Below are 19293 nucleotides of genomic sequence, written 5' to 3' on the forward strand. Positions count from 1 at the left end.
TTGTTAATATTGATTAATAAATTATGTATAAAAATGTTTCTTCATTTGAAAAGCAGCAGATCATATTCTGGCTTCCCTGAGATGATAAAGGCATGAGGCAGTGGTTTTTATATGTATGTACAGTAGAAAGTAATAATTTTAAAAATATTTTAATCCTTTAATTCTTTTTAATTTGTAAAGGTATTTGCATATTGCTGTACATCCTGCGTGTATTTAGCAATGTGTAAGCGAGGCGCACAACTAACGCGCTCTACGCTGGACTTTAGACCTTCTTTCAGCTGGTTTATTGAGCAGTCTAGTTTAGTCCCTTAAAATAGCAACACGCCAACAATGTGCCTAAACACACCTCCTTTCTAGACCGAAACACCCATGAGTCCACAAAGTGGTGCAAATGGATATGCTATTTAAATAACGTGGTGGAAAATGGGAAAATTAACTTTGCAGTGGTCTGAAAATAGCAACACGTTGTAGAAACACGTCTTGCGCCTTATTGCGCCAGGTGTATGATAGGGCCCAATGATTGGCGTTGATTTTACAATATTATTTTGAGCGCTAGTTTTATCATTTGGAAAAGTATGCAATGATGTCCTAGCATGAAAACATGGGGCTAAAAACTTCACTACAGTGTTTTAGAGTCAAAATAATCCAACATATGAAATCCATAGACTGACATTATGGGTTTTTTTAGACTGAAAATAATGCTGGGTTCCACATAAATCCATTTATGGATTTACATACATGTACATATCCATTTACATATCCATTTACAGCATGAAGAAATTGAATTAACTTATTGTTTCCAAACTTAAGTAGATTAATCATAAAACGATTACGTTTTCCACTCAAAAACTCAAGAATTGTGTTGTTTCAGCTTATTTTAAAGAAGTGGTATGAACAAACAGCAAACATTACTTCTGAGTATAGTCTGTAAAGTACACAAAGCTGAATTTCTAACGATTTGTTTCAAACTATTTAGAAATTTTTTTTTTTTCTTTTGGGAGAAATTAAAACTAGAAACTTTGCAGACCATTTTTAAAACAGCAACCTTCTACATCATGTGACTAGAAATATCTTACACATATACATTTTTTAAAAATGAAGCATTTTAATACACTAAGTGAAGTTTATTTATAAACAAAATTTGAGAGGATCACATGCTTATGATTGATCACAGCCGGTCCCGCATTATTCAATTTATGACTCACCAATCAGACGATTCCTAAGCCACTATAAATACCCTAAGTTCCATATAACAGCCATTTTCGTTTTGAAGAATACCCCCTTTCCACCCTTACCCCTCCTCCTCCTCTCCTAAATGGGTGGCACGGTGGCCCAGTACTTAGCACTGTTGCCTAACAGCAAGAATGTCTCTAGTTCTAGTCCTTACCAAGCCAGTCGACGTTTCTGTGCGGAGTTTACACGTTCTCCCCATGCTCACGTGGGTTTCCCCTTGGTTTCCTGGTTTCCTCCCACCGTCTAAAACATGCAACTTAAGTTATATGACTAATCCACATCAGCACCATAGACATGCACCTAGTAAGTAAGTAGTTATCTCTTAAGAGCAATCTCTATCTGTTCATTAGCTACTACAGAAAGGGAGTTCTCGAGATCTACCTGAGCTCAAACTCCCCTCTCGCCTTGCAAACGGGAGGGAGCCCCAAGCTCGAGGATCTTATGAGCTCAGGGCTCTCTCCCGGAACAGCATGCCAAACAAGCTTTATAATCAAGCATCAGCTAAATGGGAACTCGTGAAATTGTGTTGAACTGAATGTACGCAGAGTGTGCACATATTCTACTCATCTGGGTTCATCCGGGGCGGCATGGTGGCTCAGTTGTCAGCCCTCTCGCCTCACAACCAAAAGGTTTGTGGTTTGAGTCACGGAAGGTGCGTTTGGCATTTCTGTGTGAGGTTTGCATGTTCTCCCAGTGCTCATGTTTGTTTCCTCCTGGTGGTTTCCTCCACAGTTCAAAGACATGCGCTATTGATGAATTGGGTAAACAAAATAGTGTATGAGTATGTGTGTAAATGCCAGAGTTTTTGGGTGTTTCCCAGTACTGGGTTGCAGCTGGAAGGGCATTTGCTGCGTAAAGCATATGCTGGAATAGTTGGCGGTTCATTCCACTGTGGCGACCCCTGATAAATAAGGAACTAAGGTGAAGGAAAATGAATGAATGTGTTCATCCATCTATAATTTCATTACCCTTCAGTCTTTATTTCTCTCCTCCAGTGTCTGAAACGTCTGCATTTTATCATTTTAATGTCTTCCTGTGTTTTTTTCTCTCTCTCTCTCTCTCTCAGAATGCATTGCTATTGTGCTTGAAAACAGGGCATCTGTTGTGTTCAGAATATGCTTGTGAGAGGATTTGAGGCAGACATAAAACAGAGGATAATGTATGTGTGACACAGAAAAGACCGTATGGCACATGATTGTTAGATTGCATGTATGAGCGCCACGCAAACCAAGCTATTTATACTACACTGGTGGTCGCAACTAGACAGATCCATTTACATAATGTAAAAATCTGCTCAGCTTTGGTTCGTGTCCTCCTTGATGGCTGACCCAGTTTTATATGCGATGGCGTGGCAGAGCATGACATTATGTGCCGTCTGAATGAACTGCGCTCGGACCATGTTGTATTTTCTTGTCGTCGTTCATGTGAGAGACCATGTTAGAGATGGGTGATATCTTAAAAGATTTAAAAAATAGCGATAAAACCCACTATCTGCCTCTACAATCTGCATGTGGTTTGGTCAGGGCTGTAAAGTGCGATGAAAAAATTGATCTGCGCAGTAAATGTATTGACTACATTAGCAGGTGCGCAGTTTTGCATGTGTTTGAGCCTGTTTACAAACACTTTTCGTCCAAATTCACTTCATAATATGGTATAGTATGTAGTAATATAGTAATAATATAGTACATATATAGTACATATATACATAATATATTGTTTTTGTATCTCGTTTAGAATTTACGAATTGGATTTGTGTATTTTTGATTCATTTTTTGAATTTACGAATTGGATTTGTGTACTTTAGATTCGCTTTTTGAATTTACGAATTGGATTTGTGTAATTATAAATCTCGTTTAGAATTTACGAATTGGATTTGTGTATTTTTGATTCGCTTTTTAAATTTACGAATTGGATTTGTGTAATTATAAATCTCGTTTAGAATTTACGAATTGGATTTGTGTAATTGAGAATTTTGTTTAGAGTTTACGAATTGGATTTGTGTATTTTTGATTCGCTTTTTAAATTTACGAATTGGATTTGTGTAGTTATAAATCTCGTTTAGAATTTACGAATTGGATTTGTATAACTATAAATCTCGTTTAGAATTTACAAATTGGATTTGTGTAATTGAGAATTTTGTTTAGAGTTTACGAATTGGATTTGCGTATTTTTGATTCGTGTTTTAAATTTACGAATTGGATTTTTGTAATTATGAATCTTGTTCTGAATTTACGAATTGGATTTGTGTATTTATCAACTGTGTTTTTAAATTACAAATTGGATTTGTGTAATTATGACTTGCATTTTAAATTTATGAATTGGATTTGTGTATTTATTTATTATTTATTGAATTTACGAATTGGATTTTTTTATAAATCACATGTTGGGGCGAAGCGACGCAGTGGTGCAGTAGGTAGTGCTGTCGCCTGACAGCAAGAAGGTCGCTGGTTCGAGCCTCGGCTGGGTCACTTGGCGTTTCTGTGTGGAGTTTGCATGTTCTCCCTGCGTTTGCATGGGTTTCCTCCAGGTGCTCCAGTTTCCCCCACAGTTCAAAGATATGCAGTACAGGTGAATTGCGTAAGCTAATATTGTCCGTAGTGTATGTGTATGAATGAGTGTGTTATCATATGCTCAATAAATTGGCGGTTCATTCCGCTGTGGCGAATAATAAAGGGACTAAGCCGAAAAGAAAATGAATGAATGATTGAATGAATAAATCACATTTTGAATTTACAAATTGGATTTGTGAAATTTTAAATCGCATTTTTAATTTCTTAATTGAATTTGTGTATTTATGATTCGTGTCTTGAATTTACGAATTGGATTTGTGTATTTTTGATTCTTGTTTTGAATTTACAAATTAGATTTTGTAAAAGTAAATGTTGTTGCCCATGTATGAATTATATTTTGTAAATAATGTAATGTATTTTGATCTGGCTCCATACATAACATCAGTCAAGTCTTTGAAAGAACTTGTTTTTGTGTGCACAAATGGCTTTATTTATGGTACAAATAGAATTATTAGCCCTCCTGTTTATTTTTTCCCCAATTTCAGTTTAACGGAGAGATTTTTTTCCACACATTTCTAAACATAATAGTTTTAATAACTCATTTCTAATAACTGATTTATTTTATCTTTGCCATGATGACAGTAAATAATATGTGACTAGATATTTTTCAAGATACTAGTGTTCAGCTTAAAGTGACATTTAAAGGCCTAACTAGATTAATTAGGCAAGTTAGGGTAATTAGGCAAGTCAAGTTGTATATCAATGGTAGACAATGTAAAAAATGTAGCTTAAAGGGGCTAATAATATTGACCTCAAAATTGTTTTTTAAAAAAATTTAAACTGCTTTCATTCTGGCCGAAATCAAACAAATAAGACTTTTTCCAGAAGAAAAAATATTATCAGACATACTGTGAAAAAAAATCTTACTCTGTTAAACATCATTTGGGAAATATGAAAAAAAAAAAAATAAATCACAGGAGGGCTAATCGTTTTAACTTCAATTGTATATGCATGTATATATAGAATTCTATACAGTTATAAAAACTATGTCGGTGATCATTGCATCATAATTTATTTTTATAACGTTCCTGATGACTTGAAAAGTAAAGATAAACCACATATTACGTAAACTGTGTGTATATTGATCTTTTTTTACTCAGCTGTAAAAAGCTAGATGTCTTGTTTAATGTATACATGTGGAATTCATGCATGGTTTTTCCCTCGAGCTTCTAGTATAAAGGAAACAGATATTACATTACGTACATGTGCCACAAAAAATGTGGTATTTGGATTGAGGTTAGCATCTTTAGATCAATTCTGTTATTGTCAACCCTGTTTCTGTCAACTCTGTTAGTGGTTTAAACATTTTAACGATATGTTAAGCACTAATTAGTAACATAATCAAATAGTTATATGTCAGCTCTGTTACTGTGATATTTAAGGGAATTTTTCATTTGCATTTTGAAAAGTTTAATATGACAAAAATACAAAAAATTCTGTTTTAAAATTGATGTATGGTATTTGGATTGAGGTTAGCATCTTGAGCTAAAGCACATGATGGAAGCGTCAATTCTGTTACTGTCAACTGTGTAATAATCTACTCTGTTAGTGGTTTAAACATTTTAACAATACGTTAAACACCAATTAGTAACATAATCAAATGCTTCCTATCACGTTTAAGCGTTTTACATTTTCACACACTTACACAAGCGGACAGTACGTGCGTAGTTTCTGTTATCTTGGGCAATAATTCAATACCGTTTTTATTTTTTGGCGGGATTGTCAGGAAAGGAACAACAACCCTAGAGAAGCGTTAGATAGAAAAATTGAGAAAGATAACCACAGTGGCGGCAGAAAGGAATAAGAAGGTGATGATTATTGAAAATGCCAGAACGGCAGCGAGAAAGAGCAGGAGAGAGGTAGATAATACCACATATGAGAGAACAGAAGTGCTGAATAAATCACTCAGGAACAGGAACGGGAGATTCGTGGCAGAAAGTGCATGTAGACTTGTGCACTTGTGTGTGGATTGACAATATTGCAGTCCAACAACAAGCATATTTACCGAAGCCTGCTTAGATTTTCTTGAAGTTGCATTTGCACAGAGATTAAAAAATACTATTAACCACTTAAACTCTGCGTGACGTCATCGACTTTCACTTAAAGATTTAATGGGCTAGCACTGCACTAGACCCCCGTAAGGGGGTAAGTGTAGAATCTATATTTTATGCACATAAGCATCACTTTGGTTTTTATTCGACTGTACAAAAGTTATTTACACTTAAATACACAGTATTTTGGATACCCGAGCTGGGTATTTTACACTGGTTCATTTTCATATTTTTCATATGACACATGTACAAGTTATAGCTCAAATGAAAGCTCTTGCTGGTGCTCATACGGTTCTAGCATTCTTTTTACTGAATTATATTCACATATCAAACAGTTGTTGAATGAATCGCGGTGTTTCCATGGCGCAGAAATGAAAACAATACATTTAGGATCAATAAGCAGCCCCGGATAGCACAGACAGCTGTCATCTCTTACCTTATGCTGTGCGCTTCAGGGCCATTCTCCTCTGTTTTTGAGGTGATGTGCATAAGTAATCCTTTTATAAGTCTGATGTGGTCCAAACACAGTGAATTATGTTTGATCAAACAAAAGAATAGTGAAATATGTAAACAATAATCGGTCCCTGTGGTTTGTACAGCACCTCTCATCAGATGGAATGCAGTAACTTTTGCATAGATTATGGTAGAGACATTTTTCTTTTTTCCTATGATTACAGACATGTGCAGGAACCACCAAAATTAATTACAGCACGCTAGACCACACAGAACCTAAAAGGTACACTTTCAAATTTGAGTTCATAAAAAAAATAATACAAAAAGCGCCTCTTTTTTTAGATGTTTATAATAACACAGACAACATATACAGATATTTTACACACTTTCAATAGTGTTTTGTGAAAATTCAAAGGGTTTTCTTTAAAATGATACCAATTTTTTGCATTTACACCTCTGCATGTGGATTTGGGAAGCTTTTAAATCTAGGTGTAACGCCGGGGAGTGACACTCACAACAGAAGGTAGGATCCAATATGCAGGTTTATTCTTTGTCAGGCAAGCAATGGTCAAAACAGGTATGAACAGGTATGTGCGGGCAAATCCAGAGTCGAAGTCAATAAACAGGCAATGGGTCGAAAGGCAGGCGGCTAAAACGGATAACTAGGATACAAAGCTAGGATCAGACATGGAGAAACAAGACAGAGAGAAACGCGTTGAAATGTCACTATACAGTAAACAAGACTCGGCCATGTGAAAGAGTGTGTGTGCTGCTTAAATACTGTGTGTAATCAGTCTCTGTAACAGGTTTCAGCTGGTGATGTAATCAGGAAGATGAGTGACCAGGCGTGCGTGATTGGGAGAAGTGCATGTATGAAAATGTAGTCCTGGGGAATGCGGAAGTGAAGTGAATGATGATAGAGGAAACCAGCGATCTCCAGTGAATGATCGCTGGTTATCGTAACACTAGGTAGGCAAAATCCAGGCGGAAATCCCAAAATAGCAGCAGTTTAACTGGTTAATACCAAATGCTAGGGATGCACATTATATCAGTGGCCATATCGTTATCGTCCGATAAATGCTATTTTTAATGTTATCGTTATTGGTCTGATGTCAAAAATAGGCCAATATCTTCAAGCCGATTGATTATGTAATTGTACAGAACTCTCTGCCTCGCACAAGCGTGGGTCAAACTTGTTCAGACTTGTCCAGAGCTTTCCTCACATTTTTTATTCCTTCAAAGTCCGTCCTTTGTTTGTGTGGTATTGCTGTGCATTAATAACTCAGTAAGTAGCCATATTACCTTATCATTGTAGATATGTCTGATAGAGTGCCATTGTGTATTTATATAATCACCTTGCAATTTTGAAATTAGAGCTTTTTTTGCTTTGAGTAGAATATTCTAAGATTAGTTCAAACTTTTATGAAGTTTTTAAAATAAAATCAGTTGTTCACTGTATAAAAAAAAAAATTATAGTACAGGGAAGGCCATTTATTTGGATACACCTTAATAAAATGGGAATGGTTGGTGATATTAACGTTCTGTTTGTGGCACATTAGTATATGTGAGGGGGCAAACTTTTCAAGCTGGGTGGTGACCATGGTGGCCATTTTGAATTCGGCCATCTTGGATCCAACTTTAGTTTTTTTAATAGGAGGAGGGTCATTTGACACATCAAACTTAGTGGGAATTTCACAAGAAAAACAATGGTGTGCTTGGTTTTAACGTAACTTTATTCTTTCTTAAGTTATTTACAAGATTTTAACCGCTTATAAAATGTGTTCAATGTGCTGCCTATTGTGTTGGATTGTCAATGCAACCCTCTTCTCCAACTCTTCCCACACTGATAACAACACCGCAGGAGAAATGTCAGCACAGGCTTCCAGTATACGTAGTTTCAGGGGCTGCACATTTTGTATCTTCTCACAATTGATACATCTCACAATTTGACTAAATATTTTTAATATTTAATTTTGTTTTCATTAAAGAAATAGAAGTTTATTTCACAAAATTTAAATTTATTGTATTTTAATTTAGTTTTATCGTAATTTATTATAATTTTATACTTTTGATAATAATATTTATTTCAAATTTGATTTCAGTTAATTTTCTTGAAATTACATCTTGCATGTGTTATATGTTGGCTCTCAATTTGACTAAATATTCACATTTTTAACCTTTAACTTAGTTTTATTAAAGAAATAAAACTATTAATCACATTTATTAACTTTATTTCACAAAATTGCAATTTATATTAATGTTTATACATTTCACAGTGTATAACCATTTCATCAAATTTGATTTAATGCTCTACAGTTGCATTTTTTCCCCTTTTTTATTTAAGTAATCAAAAAAACATACATTAATCGGCATAACTAACAACACAACATAAATATAGACATAGTGCTTTAACATTGTGTATATATCAACAAAGACAAAAAATAAAATAAAATGCAGACAGCATCAATACAAGCAAAACCTGACAGCTTCAGCATCATTTTGTCCACCTACAGTTACATTTAGCTTTGGAAATAGTTTATGAAAGGATGCCACATGGCAGTGAACTTGGACCCGGAACCATTTAAACTGAGTCTTATTTTTTCCAAACTAAGGAAATGCAACACGTCATTGGCCCACTGTTTGAAAGAAGGGGGAAATGATCGTTTACAATTGATTAGAATCAAGCGTCTTGCTAAAAGAGAAGTAAAGGCAATGCAGTCTAATTCACTTTTTGACAGATTGTTATTTTCATATACAGTACCAAATATAGCAGTTAAAGGATTTGCACAAACGTCTTTACAAAATATTCTGGAGTAAGATAAAAAAATATTTGACCAAAATACAGATAATCTGGGACATGACCAAAACATATGGGCTAATGTAGCAGGGGACTGCTTGCATCTTATACAGATGGGGTCAACAGAGGAATACATCCTTGCCAGCTTGGCCTTGGAAAGATGAAGTCTATATACCACTTTAAATTGAATTAGGCTATGTCTAGCACAAATAGAGGATCTATAGATTCTATGTATAGCCTCACTCCAGTCCTCGTCTGTCAAACTAAAATTAAGGTCTAGTTGCCAGGAGTCTCTTTGTGTAGATCTAGAAGTAGTACAGTTGCATTTTTAATCAATTCTAAATGTCGAACGCATCCTATATGAGTGTTTCTGGTGGTTTGTGCACATATTATAAAGTTGACTGATGGATATCCTACTCTAAAAAGCATCAAATCAAATATGTGTTTTATTGAATTACAGCTCAAAGTAAATCCCAGATAATTGCACAAACTATTATTCAATCCACAAAACGGACCATAATTAAATGCATTCCGATGAATGTGAGCTAGCTCAGCGAGACTCATAATTTGAGCTTTTGATGTTTTAAAGTCTTCAATTATGCCTTAAGCAAAGCATTAAAAAAAAAAAAACGAGTGTGTCCGAGTGTTTGGTGATGATTAGCTTTAACCAGAGGGCGTCTGTTTGCTATAATCTTTTAATGGCCAACGCACTGGCGTATGCAATAATTCCATATGCAGAATATCTGAGAGCCACGAACGTGCTTTTGCTGGGGTTTTTGCATGTGCATTTGCATGTTTCCAGAAGAGTGATCTGCATAAAAATGTGCTAGTAGTTTCTGAGGTCAGATAGAGATCTACTGAGAGAGCTGTCGGTCCAAATTACCATCTCTGTTGGTTCCTGTAGCTGCTCATCTTCTCTTTCAGACCTAAAGACCAATGTATACTAAAGCATTCTCATCCAGCAAATGCAGGGCTTTCTGTGGATTCAGAAACACAACACTGTAAATCTTCAAAATGCTTGTGTTGAGTGGAAAATATATGTATTAAAGTGGGATAGACAAGATTTTTTAGCATTATAATTTTTTTCCACTATTAAACATTTTCCTATATATGGTTGAAACCAAAATTATTCGCCCTCCATTGAATTTTCTTTTTTAAGTGTTTCCCAAATAATGTTTAACAAAGTGATGCATTTTTAACTGTATTTTCTATCATATTTTTTGCTGTTTTATTTTGGCTAGAATGAAAGCAGTGATTTAAAAAATAATTTAAAACATACACACACAAACACACACGTGTTTCCTCATTAAACGCAACGAAAGCGAATGCTTCGCGTTGTTGTGTCAGAATCCTTGTGAAATACAGTCATACTTTAGGACGCTTAGTTTAAGCAAATTTGATGAACGCGTTCATTCGTGTTGAATCTGAAGGGAGTCGCTCCAGCACGCTGTGTGTGTGTCTGTGTGTGTCTGTCAGGCCCGTTGAGGGGTGTCAGAGGTGGAGTGAGCAACGTATCTGAGTAGGGGCGTGTGCGCGCGAGACGAACCTGAAGGACAGTGTGGGTGAGTTGCGCGCGACATAGGCTACCTGAAGAGCTAGGAGGGATGCGGTGAAGAGGGGTGTGCAATGTATTTAACGACCGGTTTGCGAGAAATTATCATTCATCTGCGGGCATATCGGGAGTCTTTGGGCACTTGTTGAATACAACTAGTTTTAGCAACTGGATGAATGTAAAGGAGGATTAAGCAAAATTGTTTCTACTCTATAATTAATGTTCTCAACTCACAGCAATAAAACTTTACAATGAGTGCAACAGTTTGTATTCTATAGTTTATTATTATAATTTTCCATATCTGCAATGTCTGTGTTTTGGCAGAATCCAACATGGAAATCAATGTTTTCTTTATTGGCATTGATTGTTTTGAAATTTAAATGTCATTAACATGCCTGTGTTTTAATTTCTTTAATAAATATGGCTGTCAAGCCAGGATCTTGATGGTTTATTGTGGGTATGTTGTTTACATGAAGAAATCTGTGTTACAAGTTAAACAAAAATTCTAATGAACAATTATATTTTGAATTTTAATTCTAATAAACAATTATATTTTGAATTTAAATAGTTTTTGTCTTGCGTTTACATTAATTTTACATTTGAATAGCCAAAATTACAAGTTTCAGTATTTTAAATGTGATTAATCGCGATAAATTTTTTAAAAAGGTGCTATCTAATTAGTTCATTTTTTATCGATTGACAGCACTATATATATATATATATATATATATATATATATATATATATATATATATATATATATATATATATATATAAGCTCACCGGCCACTTTATTAGGTACACCTAAATAGTACCGGGTTGGACCAACTTTGCCTTCAGAACTGCCTTAATCCTTCATGGCATAGATTCAACAAGATACTGGAAATATTCTTCAGAGATTTTAGTCCATATTGACATGATAGCATCACGCAGTTGCTGCAGATTTGGCGGCTGCACATCCACCACATCACAAAGGTGCTCTATTGGATTGGGATCTGGTGACTGTGGAGGCCATTTGAGTACAGTGAACTCATTGTCATGTTTAAGAAAGCAGTCTGAGATGATTTGCGTGATTTATGACATGGCGTGTTATCCTGCTGGAAGTAGCCATCAGAAGATGGGTACACTGTGGTCATAAAGTAATAGACATGGTCAGCAACAATACTGTGGCTGTGGCATTGATACAATGCTCAATTGGTACTAATAAGCCCAAAGTGTGTCTTATCTTAAGGATACAGTACATCCAGGAGGTTGTTATCTTAGAATAAAGCCGGCTAATCAACATCCTGACATTTATTTCCTTAACCCTTTGATGCATAAGCTACAAAATAGATATAGAAAAAATAAGCTTAGACATGTAGTGCATCAAAGGGTTAAAAGGTAACCATCCTGGATGTATTTTGTCCCGCTTATAACTTGGATACTTGCCAGAAAAGGTAAAAAATTGACACAAAACATTGTTCTGTACTGGAATAGGTTATTAGATCTTTAATTAAATGCAAAGCTGACAGATACCTAAACAGCTAATGGAGTATACACTAACCTACGTATTACTAATTTGCAAGATAGTGCCAAACAGTCAAAAAAAGTGACAGAGAAGCAAATAAAAATTGACGTGGATGTAAGTAAATGAATGTGATTATATTTATTGACATTAAAGGTGATTTGAAGTTCCCGAATCAGCCTGTGTTATTTAGCAGTTGTTATCTCATAATAACATATATTGTAAAAAATAACAGTAATTTTAGTTTTCCTTATTTTGTGATTTTTATTTCTCCCCGTATATTAATGCATTTGGGTCCCACTTTATATTAAGTGTCCTTAACTACTATGTACTTACAAAAAAAAATACAATGTACTTCCTGTGTTTATAATGTATTTGAGAACACTTGTGGTGCTTTTAAGTTGGGATAGAGGTTGGGTTGTGGACAGGTTTGGTGGTATGGGTAGGTTTAAGGGTGGGTTAAGGTGTAAGGGATGGTCAACAGTGTATTTACAAATGTAATTACAAAAGTTAATTACAGATGTAGTTACATACATGTATTTTAATCACGCATAAGTACAAAGTAAATACTTGTATTTACACAATAAGTACATTGTAACAAACTATTAATTTCTGTGTAAGTACATATTAGTTAAGGCCACTTAATATAAAGTGGGACCTGCATTTGAATTGCATTGTAGGACCTTGATTTTTCCTCCAACAACCTTAAAGTTTGTAAAAGTGTCTTTTATTAAGAATTTTATTTGCTCAAATGAAAGTTAGCAAGGACACAACACACCTAATGGGCGCACATGAGCGCAAATGCATTTGCTATTTAAACAGTGTACTGCAAAACGTCAAAACGACTCTTGCGCCGAGCTGAAACTAGCATACAACGATTTCGTTGCGCATTGCGCCAGGTGTATGATAGGGCCCATAATGTCACAACTGACCAATCAGAATTGAGTATTCCAGACAGCCCTGTAATAGTCCATTCATCACGCTTTCAAACTCTTGTACAGTTTGTACTATTTTTCAAGTCTACGCATACAGTCGGCACATGAAGCTAAAAACAGATCCACTTTCGACTAGTCCATTTTTTGAAAGTGTGTAGTTTTCACATCCCTAGCGAAAACCGTATTCCTCCCTCATGACATGTTTCTTTTTTATTTTTATCCTCACATCTCTCCTTTCCAACTCTCTCTGCATGCGCTCCCCCCTTTCCTCTACTTTTCTGTCTCAGTGCATCAAAGAGCCAATTTGAAGTGCCTTTTTGGGTATGGCAGCCGCTGCCTCTGTGTCTGTGAAGCTGGCAAGACCAACGCAGTCAGACAACATGGCTGGCAGGGTATGCCAACAGACGAGAGCCGGATGCTCTGCAGAAGGACAGATAATGAATGTTATTGTCCGGCACGGTGTGTTGCGTCCTTGCAAACGTTCATTTGAGCAAATAAAATGCGGCGTTCGTTCAGTGACTGAAACGGCGCCAGAAAAATAGCAACTTAATTGTCCTCATCACAGCGAACGCGTAATGATAATTGTGCCGGTGACCTCTTTTGTCAACAACAAGCTTGCATTAAATTTGAAAGCTCTATTGACAGCATTTGTTTTATGATGATGATGGATTCAAAGTCATTTAGTCTCCCGCTTTATGCGTTGAAAAAGGCAACTACATCATAAATCGTTACAGCGGAGGTTGATGTTTTTAATATGCTTTTTCTCTATTACACGATTGCTTAAGCAGTAAATCTGTCCAAACTGTTTCTTTGTTTTCAGGCGGATGAACTTTTATGCATTTAACGCATTGACTGACATATAACAGCTCATTTAAAGTGGTTGATTATGTAAAAACAAGTCAAGATCAAGCTAATTGCATTTGGAATCAGTTTAAACAAATGCATTTCCAATTAACTGGAAATAACATGCTAAACATTTCAGTTTGCACGTGGATTGTTTTAAAATAAATACGATCTCCGTAATTAACTCAGTGTACTTCTCTTTCACAAGCAGATGTGACACTGGATATAACTAGACATGATTCATAAGCATGCTGGTTTGTGCTAATTGTTTAATTAATTGTCATGTTTCATTTGAATTCATCTTGCGGCTATAATCACTGTGCATACTGTATTAAAGGGAGAGTTCACTTAAAATTATTAAAACATTTTCAATTAATTTACTTACCTTCTGGCTATAAAATATGCATCGGAAATGACTCACTCTGGCATTTGTTCATTTCTTAAAGAATCGGATGTCTGAAGCACTTCAATAAATACGCACACATTCAGCTGCGCCTCTTCGCCTCTTGTTACCCTTTTGTTGTGCTATTCGCTTGTTAAGTGGTGACGTGTTGGTGACGTATGTAATACTGTTTCCGGGTCCAAGCTGCTACTCATTTGAGTTAAGAAATTATTTGTTTATGATCACTGTTTATTCATGTGTGCAGAGTTACTGAAGTTTGTCCTGCGCGCTTGCGTTTTTTTTAGTTACTTCTTTGGTTTGGTGCGTTAATCTGATCGTTACTATTATTCAAAAGAAGGTAATGATTTGCACTCAATTGCTTGGTACTGTTTTTATTTTTACTTTTTCTTACATTTTACGGGTGATAACAGACAAACAGACGTTTCGGCACAAAGCCTTCCTCAGTGTGTGACACAATTCTCTAACTCCACCCTTTTATTCCATAGTCAATCACAATGTGCAATTAGTTAAACCGTCACTCTCATTTCATTATCCATTAATCACACAATAACTTATAATCTTCACAGCAATGACAATAAACAATCTTCCCATTTCCGACCTCACTCTACAGAGATAAAGTGCATCAACTATTATCATTAATCAGGTGTACATCAATACAATAAAATTCTAACAGTTGACATTAAAAGTTTTTTATTCACATCATACTTTAAAGTTTATTTTATATAAAGTTATAGTTTGCACAACAATCTTTGGGCTTGCTGCATAACAAATACCAACATTTTAACAATTTATAAAACAATTAATCACTTTCTGGGCATTGGGTCTTAGGCAGGGACATATACATTGCGATCGTGATTTTCGAAAGTATTAAATCGCTTTGTAATTGTTTATTATTACCATTTCATGAGTCTCCCCATACAGTTGAATAAGGCACTACTTGGACCCGCCACTTCGTGTGACGTCACACTTAACAAGCGGATAGGTACCCTTTGCAAAGGGTACCCAAAAACTGGTACGGATCGCTTTTTCGTACTTTTTGACAGTGAAAATGTCCATAAAAGCCTATCGAACCGAACTGTACCACTCAGTGGAAACGGACCATAATTGATAACAGAACATTTATTTTTGGGTGAACTATATCTTAGGCTGCGTCCAAAACCGCCTACTACTCAGTAGGTACTGCATTTGAATTTAAACGTACTACTCGGCTGTTAGAAAAGTACTTTCTATACAGTATGAATGTGAAAAGTATGAATGGAATTCGGACGTACTACATCTGCCATTTTGTCATGGTCACGTGACCTACCTGTGTAAGTTGCGTTGGTTCCCTTCCATTCACGAATTCTTTCGTGGGGCATTATGGGATAGTGCAGCGTGCATGGGATGCGCACTCCAGAATCTCGCCGGAGATAGTAAGTCATTCGGGTACTTCTCGCATACTGATTTTCGAATTCTATGAATTCGGACATACTACTCAGCTCGCATACTGATTTTAGCGTACTATATAGTATGGAAGTATGCGGTTTCGGACGCAGCCTTATTCTTAAATATTCTTTTAATCTTTATTTTTTGATGTATTACTAGAAAAAAAAATCTTGGCCATAAAAGCCTACCGAACCGAACTGTACCACACAGTGGAAACGGGTCATTTGACAGTGAAAATATCCATAAAAGCCCAACGAACCAAACTGTACCACTCGGTACAGTGGTACAATGAATTATAATTGATAACAGAATTTTCATTTTTGGGTGAACTGTATCTTATTCTTATATATTCTTTTAATCTTTATTTTTTGATGCATTACTAGAAAAAATCTTGTCACAGAAGCTGTCAGAGGAGATTAACTGCTAATGAACCCGGAACGTTCCTTTATAATAGGTTAACTGAGACATTTATAGTGATCACGGCGCCATCATTACCTCAGGCGGTGTTGTCTCAGATGAGCGGTGTGTAAATATTCTGTTGAATGAAATCAGTCATGTTATTTGGCACTGCTCAGTTAGGAACAAACCCTGGAACGAACACGATTTTTAATATCTTTTTTGTCTGCCACTTTAATAACTTACCTGTTTTCTTTCTGGATAATAAGTATTTCTTGAACGATGTTCTTATTACGATCTGCTTATTAAATTCATCACAGTAGAAACTCAATCACCAGCCTACTTCTTTTGCATTCAGAACTGCCTTGATTCTTAATAGCAGAGATTAGGAAACATTTCGCAGAGATTTTGGTTCATATTGACACGAGAGCGTGAAAAATGAGTTACGTGTATTAACAATAACATGACACAAGGAGAAAGTACTGAACCACCGAAACATATTTAACACATTATATAAAAGGCTTTTTTTGGTGATCCCAGCTTAAAGACGCCTCTCATATGGAGAATGAAGTCATATGCATTGCTCAGGTGTGAGTTTTTTAACAGAGCGTAAAAATCTTGATAGTTCTGTGGGTCTCGTCTATTAAATCTGATCTTGAAATTTTGTTTTCTATAACATTTAAGTCAGATGTTTGGCTGGGCCATTCTACAGCTTGTTTTTCTTTCTCTGAAAGCATTTGAGAGTTTCCTTGGCTGTGTTTTTGATAATTGTCTTGCTGAAATGTCCAACCTAGTTTCATATTAATCCTCCTGCTTATGCAGATGTTGGGTTGCTGAAGAACTACTGAGAGATTTCAGCTGCTGTCTGGACTTTTACTGCATTCTACAGATTCTTTTCTTCATGTGCTCAATACTTTTTTTCTGCATCATTTCATTTTATTACAAATAACTTTACAGTATTTGTAAATGGATTAGTTTTGTTTTCTTTGCATATAATTATTTCTTTGGTTGTTACCAACATCTGGGGAATTCAGGAAGAGGACAAATAATAATAATAGTAATAATAATAATAATAATAATAATAATAATTTAAAAACAACAACAACAACAACAATAATAATATTAATATTAATAATAATAATAATAATTAGTAGAAAAAGGAAAGAGAAGACAGAAGAAAGAGAAGAAAAAGAAAAAAAATAGAAAAGGAAGGGAAAGAAAGAGTAGAAGAAAAAAAGGAAAGTAAAAATAAAGTAGAAATAAAGTGCAGCCGACAAAACAATGAGATTAAGAGTAGAAAAAAACATTACTAAAATAATGATAATATACGAATAGTAAAAAACTCAAAGTAAAGGATAATATTGAAAAGAAGAATTTAGGTAATACTATGATGAATTATTATTATTATTAATCATAATATTAATAATAATAATGCTAATAACAATAATAATAAAAAGGGTGAAAGATCAAGAGGAGGAAAGATAAACGTGATAACTACAATATACTAACGCCGATGATAATAATAATAATAATAATAATAATAAAACATAATAATAATACTTCTATTACAGTACAAATAATTTCCTTCCCATGTTAATATAATACTTTTATGTTTTGTGGCAAGTACAAGTATTGTTTTCTATTAATTGTTTTTCTATTAATAACTTGTTACACTTAAAAGAACTAACATAACTCATCACTGAAAACTGTCATAAAATAAGTTTATCAAACTTAATTCCTTTAATTATAACAAGTCAAAGTAATGAAAGCTTTCTGTTTTTACGGTGTACAGATATTTCAGCTGCTGTCTGAGCTTTCACTGCCTTTCTGCACCTCCCTTTCTTCATGTGTTCAATACTTTTTCCCTGCGTCATTTCATTTTATTACACATAACTTCATTTGTAAACGGATTACTTTTGTTTTCTTTGCACTTCATTAAACTTACACACAGACATAACCCACAGTATATGCTATAAAACTGCTGGTTAACAATTTTTGATATATAATGACTTATATTTGATTGTTACTATAAATTAATTCAGTTCTACTGCAATAATGTGCACCTTTTGTATTGTGTTCAGTACAGTCTTTTTAGCATACATGCTGCAGAAATCGCATGCTATTGCTAACACTGTCAATTAGGACACCGATATTAGACTTCCTAAGTACAGTAACTGATGGATCCTCCGGTTTCATGTTTCTAGTTCTTAACAAATAGCCTCATTCTCTTCTCAGGACGTCTCCGTTGTTCACAGCTCAATAACTCTCCTCCTGCTTCCTCTGTACGTCTTCTCTTTGTCATTTTCTTTCATTATAACCGAACATTTCTATCTTCTCTTCTCCCTCTCTGTCCTAAATCTCTTTTAATTCCAAACCTTGCCAAGAATCTCACCGCTAAATTTCATTAGCGGAAGCATTTGCATTTTTTCCGTCAGCGCGTTACCAACGAGTTAGTGTCAGCCGGTTTGAGGAGATTCGTTTTTTAACTCTCTCTCTCCACTTTTTTCTGAAGTGTTATCTGTCAGACGTTTTTGCTGGGCTCAATTTAGAGATTGTCCTTGCGGCATTAGCACGCTAGCACCCTAATGTAGTGCAAGTCAGGGAAGATAGCACTAGCAGGAGGGGGAAAAAGTAACCTCTACATCAGCAGAGATCCTTGGCGAGAGATAGCGTAAAATTGCCCTTGGCCTTGTAGATCCAGCAAGAAGAGTGTGGTGTTTTATAGAAAGCCTTTAAAGGTGATAAGAAGACTGGCACCTGGAAGACGATATGTATCTGTTAGCGAACTCTTCAAGTGCAGTCGCTGAATTTAAGTGAGAGATTACACTTTGACTTCCTGGGCAGAATTAAACCAATGCCCGGTGCATTTTAAGTGCTTGGTCAGTTTTTGTGGCTTTAGTATGTTATGATGTGTAAATCGATGCTGTAAAGTGGCATTGAGTTCAAGAATGCTCAATATTTTAAACTGAACAAAATTAATTTTGAAAATGGAATTGCTCGTGAGCAGGACCAGATAGAATGTGCTGACAATTTTTGCTATTTTTAAACAGAATTTTGTACAAAATCTGCAGATTTATTTGGAATGGTTTTAAGGGTAGAGTATCTAAACACTAAACTACATTTTATTTAAG

At 35.2% G+C, this 19293-nt stretch overlaps 1 protein-coding gene and 1 long non-coding RNA gene across 4 annotated transcripts in view; one reads left to right on the plus strand and one right to left on the minus strand.

Moving 5' to 3' along the window:
* Positions 1–19293, plus strand: part of jupb (junction plakoglobin b) — a 304080-nt gene that overhangs the window by 66121 nt on the left and 218666 nt on the right. The gene's annotated exons all lie outside the window — the stretch shown is intronic.
* LOC147832442 (uncharacterized) overlaps positions 3446–19293 on the minus strand; it is a 75105-nt gene continuing 59257 nt past the window's right edge. Inside the window, exon 2 of the long non-coding RNA XR_015516429.1 lies at positions 3446–6290. This is a non-coding gene — a long non-coding RNA (uncharacterized LOC147832442). The remainder of the gene's footprint in view (positions 6291–19293) is intronic.

Source organism: Danio rerio, chromosome 19, assembly GCF_052040795.2.
Source record: "Danio rerio strain M-AB ecotype USA chromosome 19, GRCz13ab, whole genome shotgun sequence".
NCBI classification, from domain to species: Eukaryota; Metazoa; Chordata; class Actinopteri; order Cypriniformes; family Danionidae; genus Danio; species Danio rerio.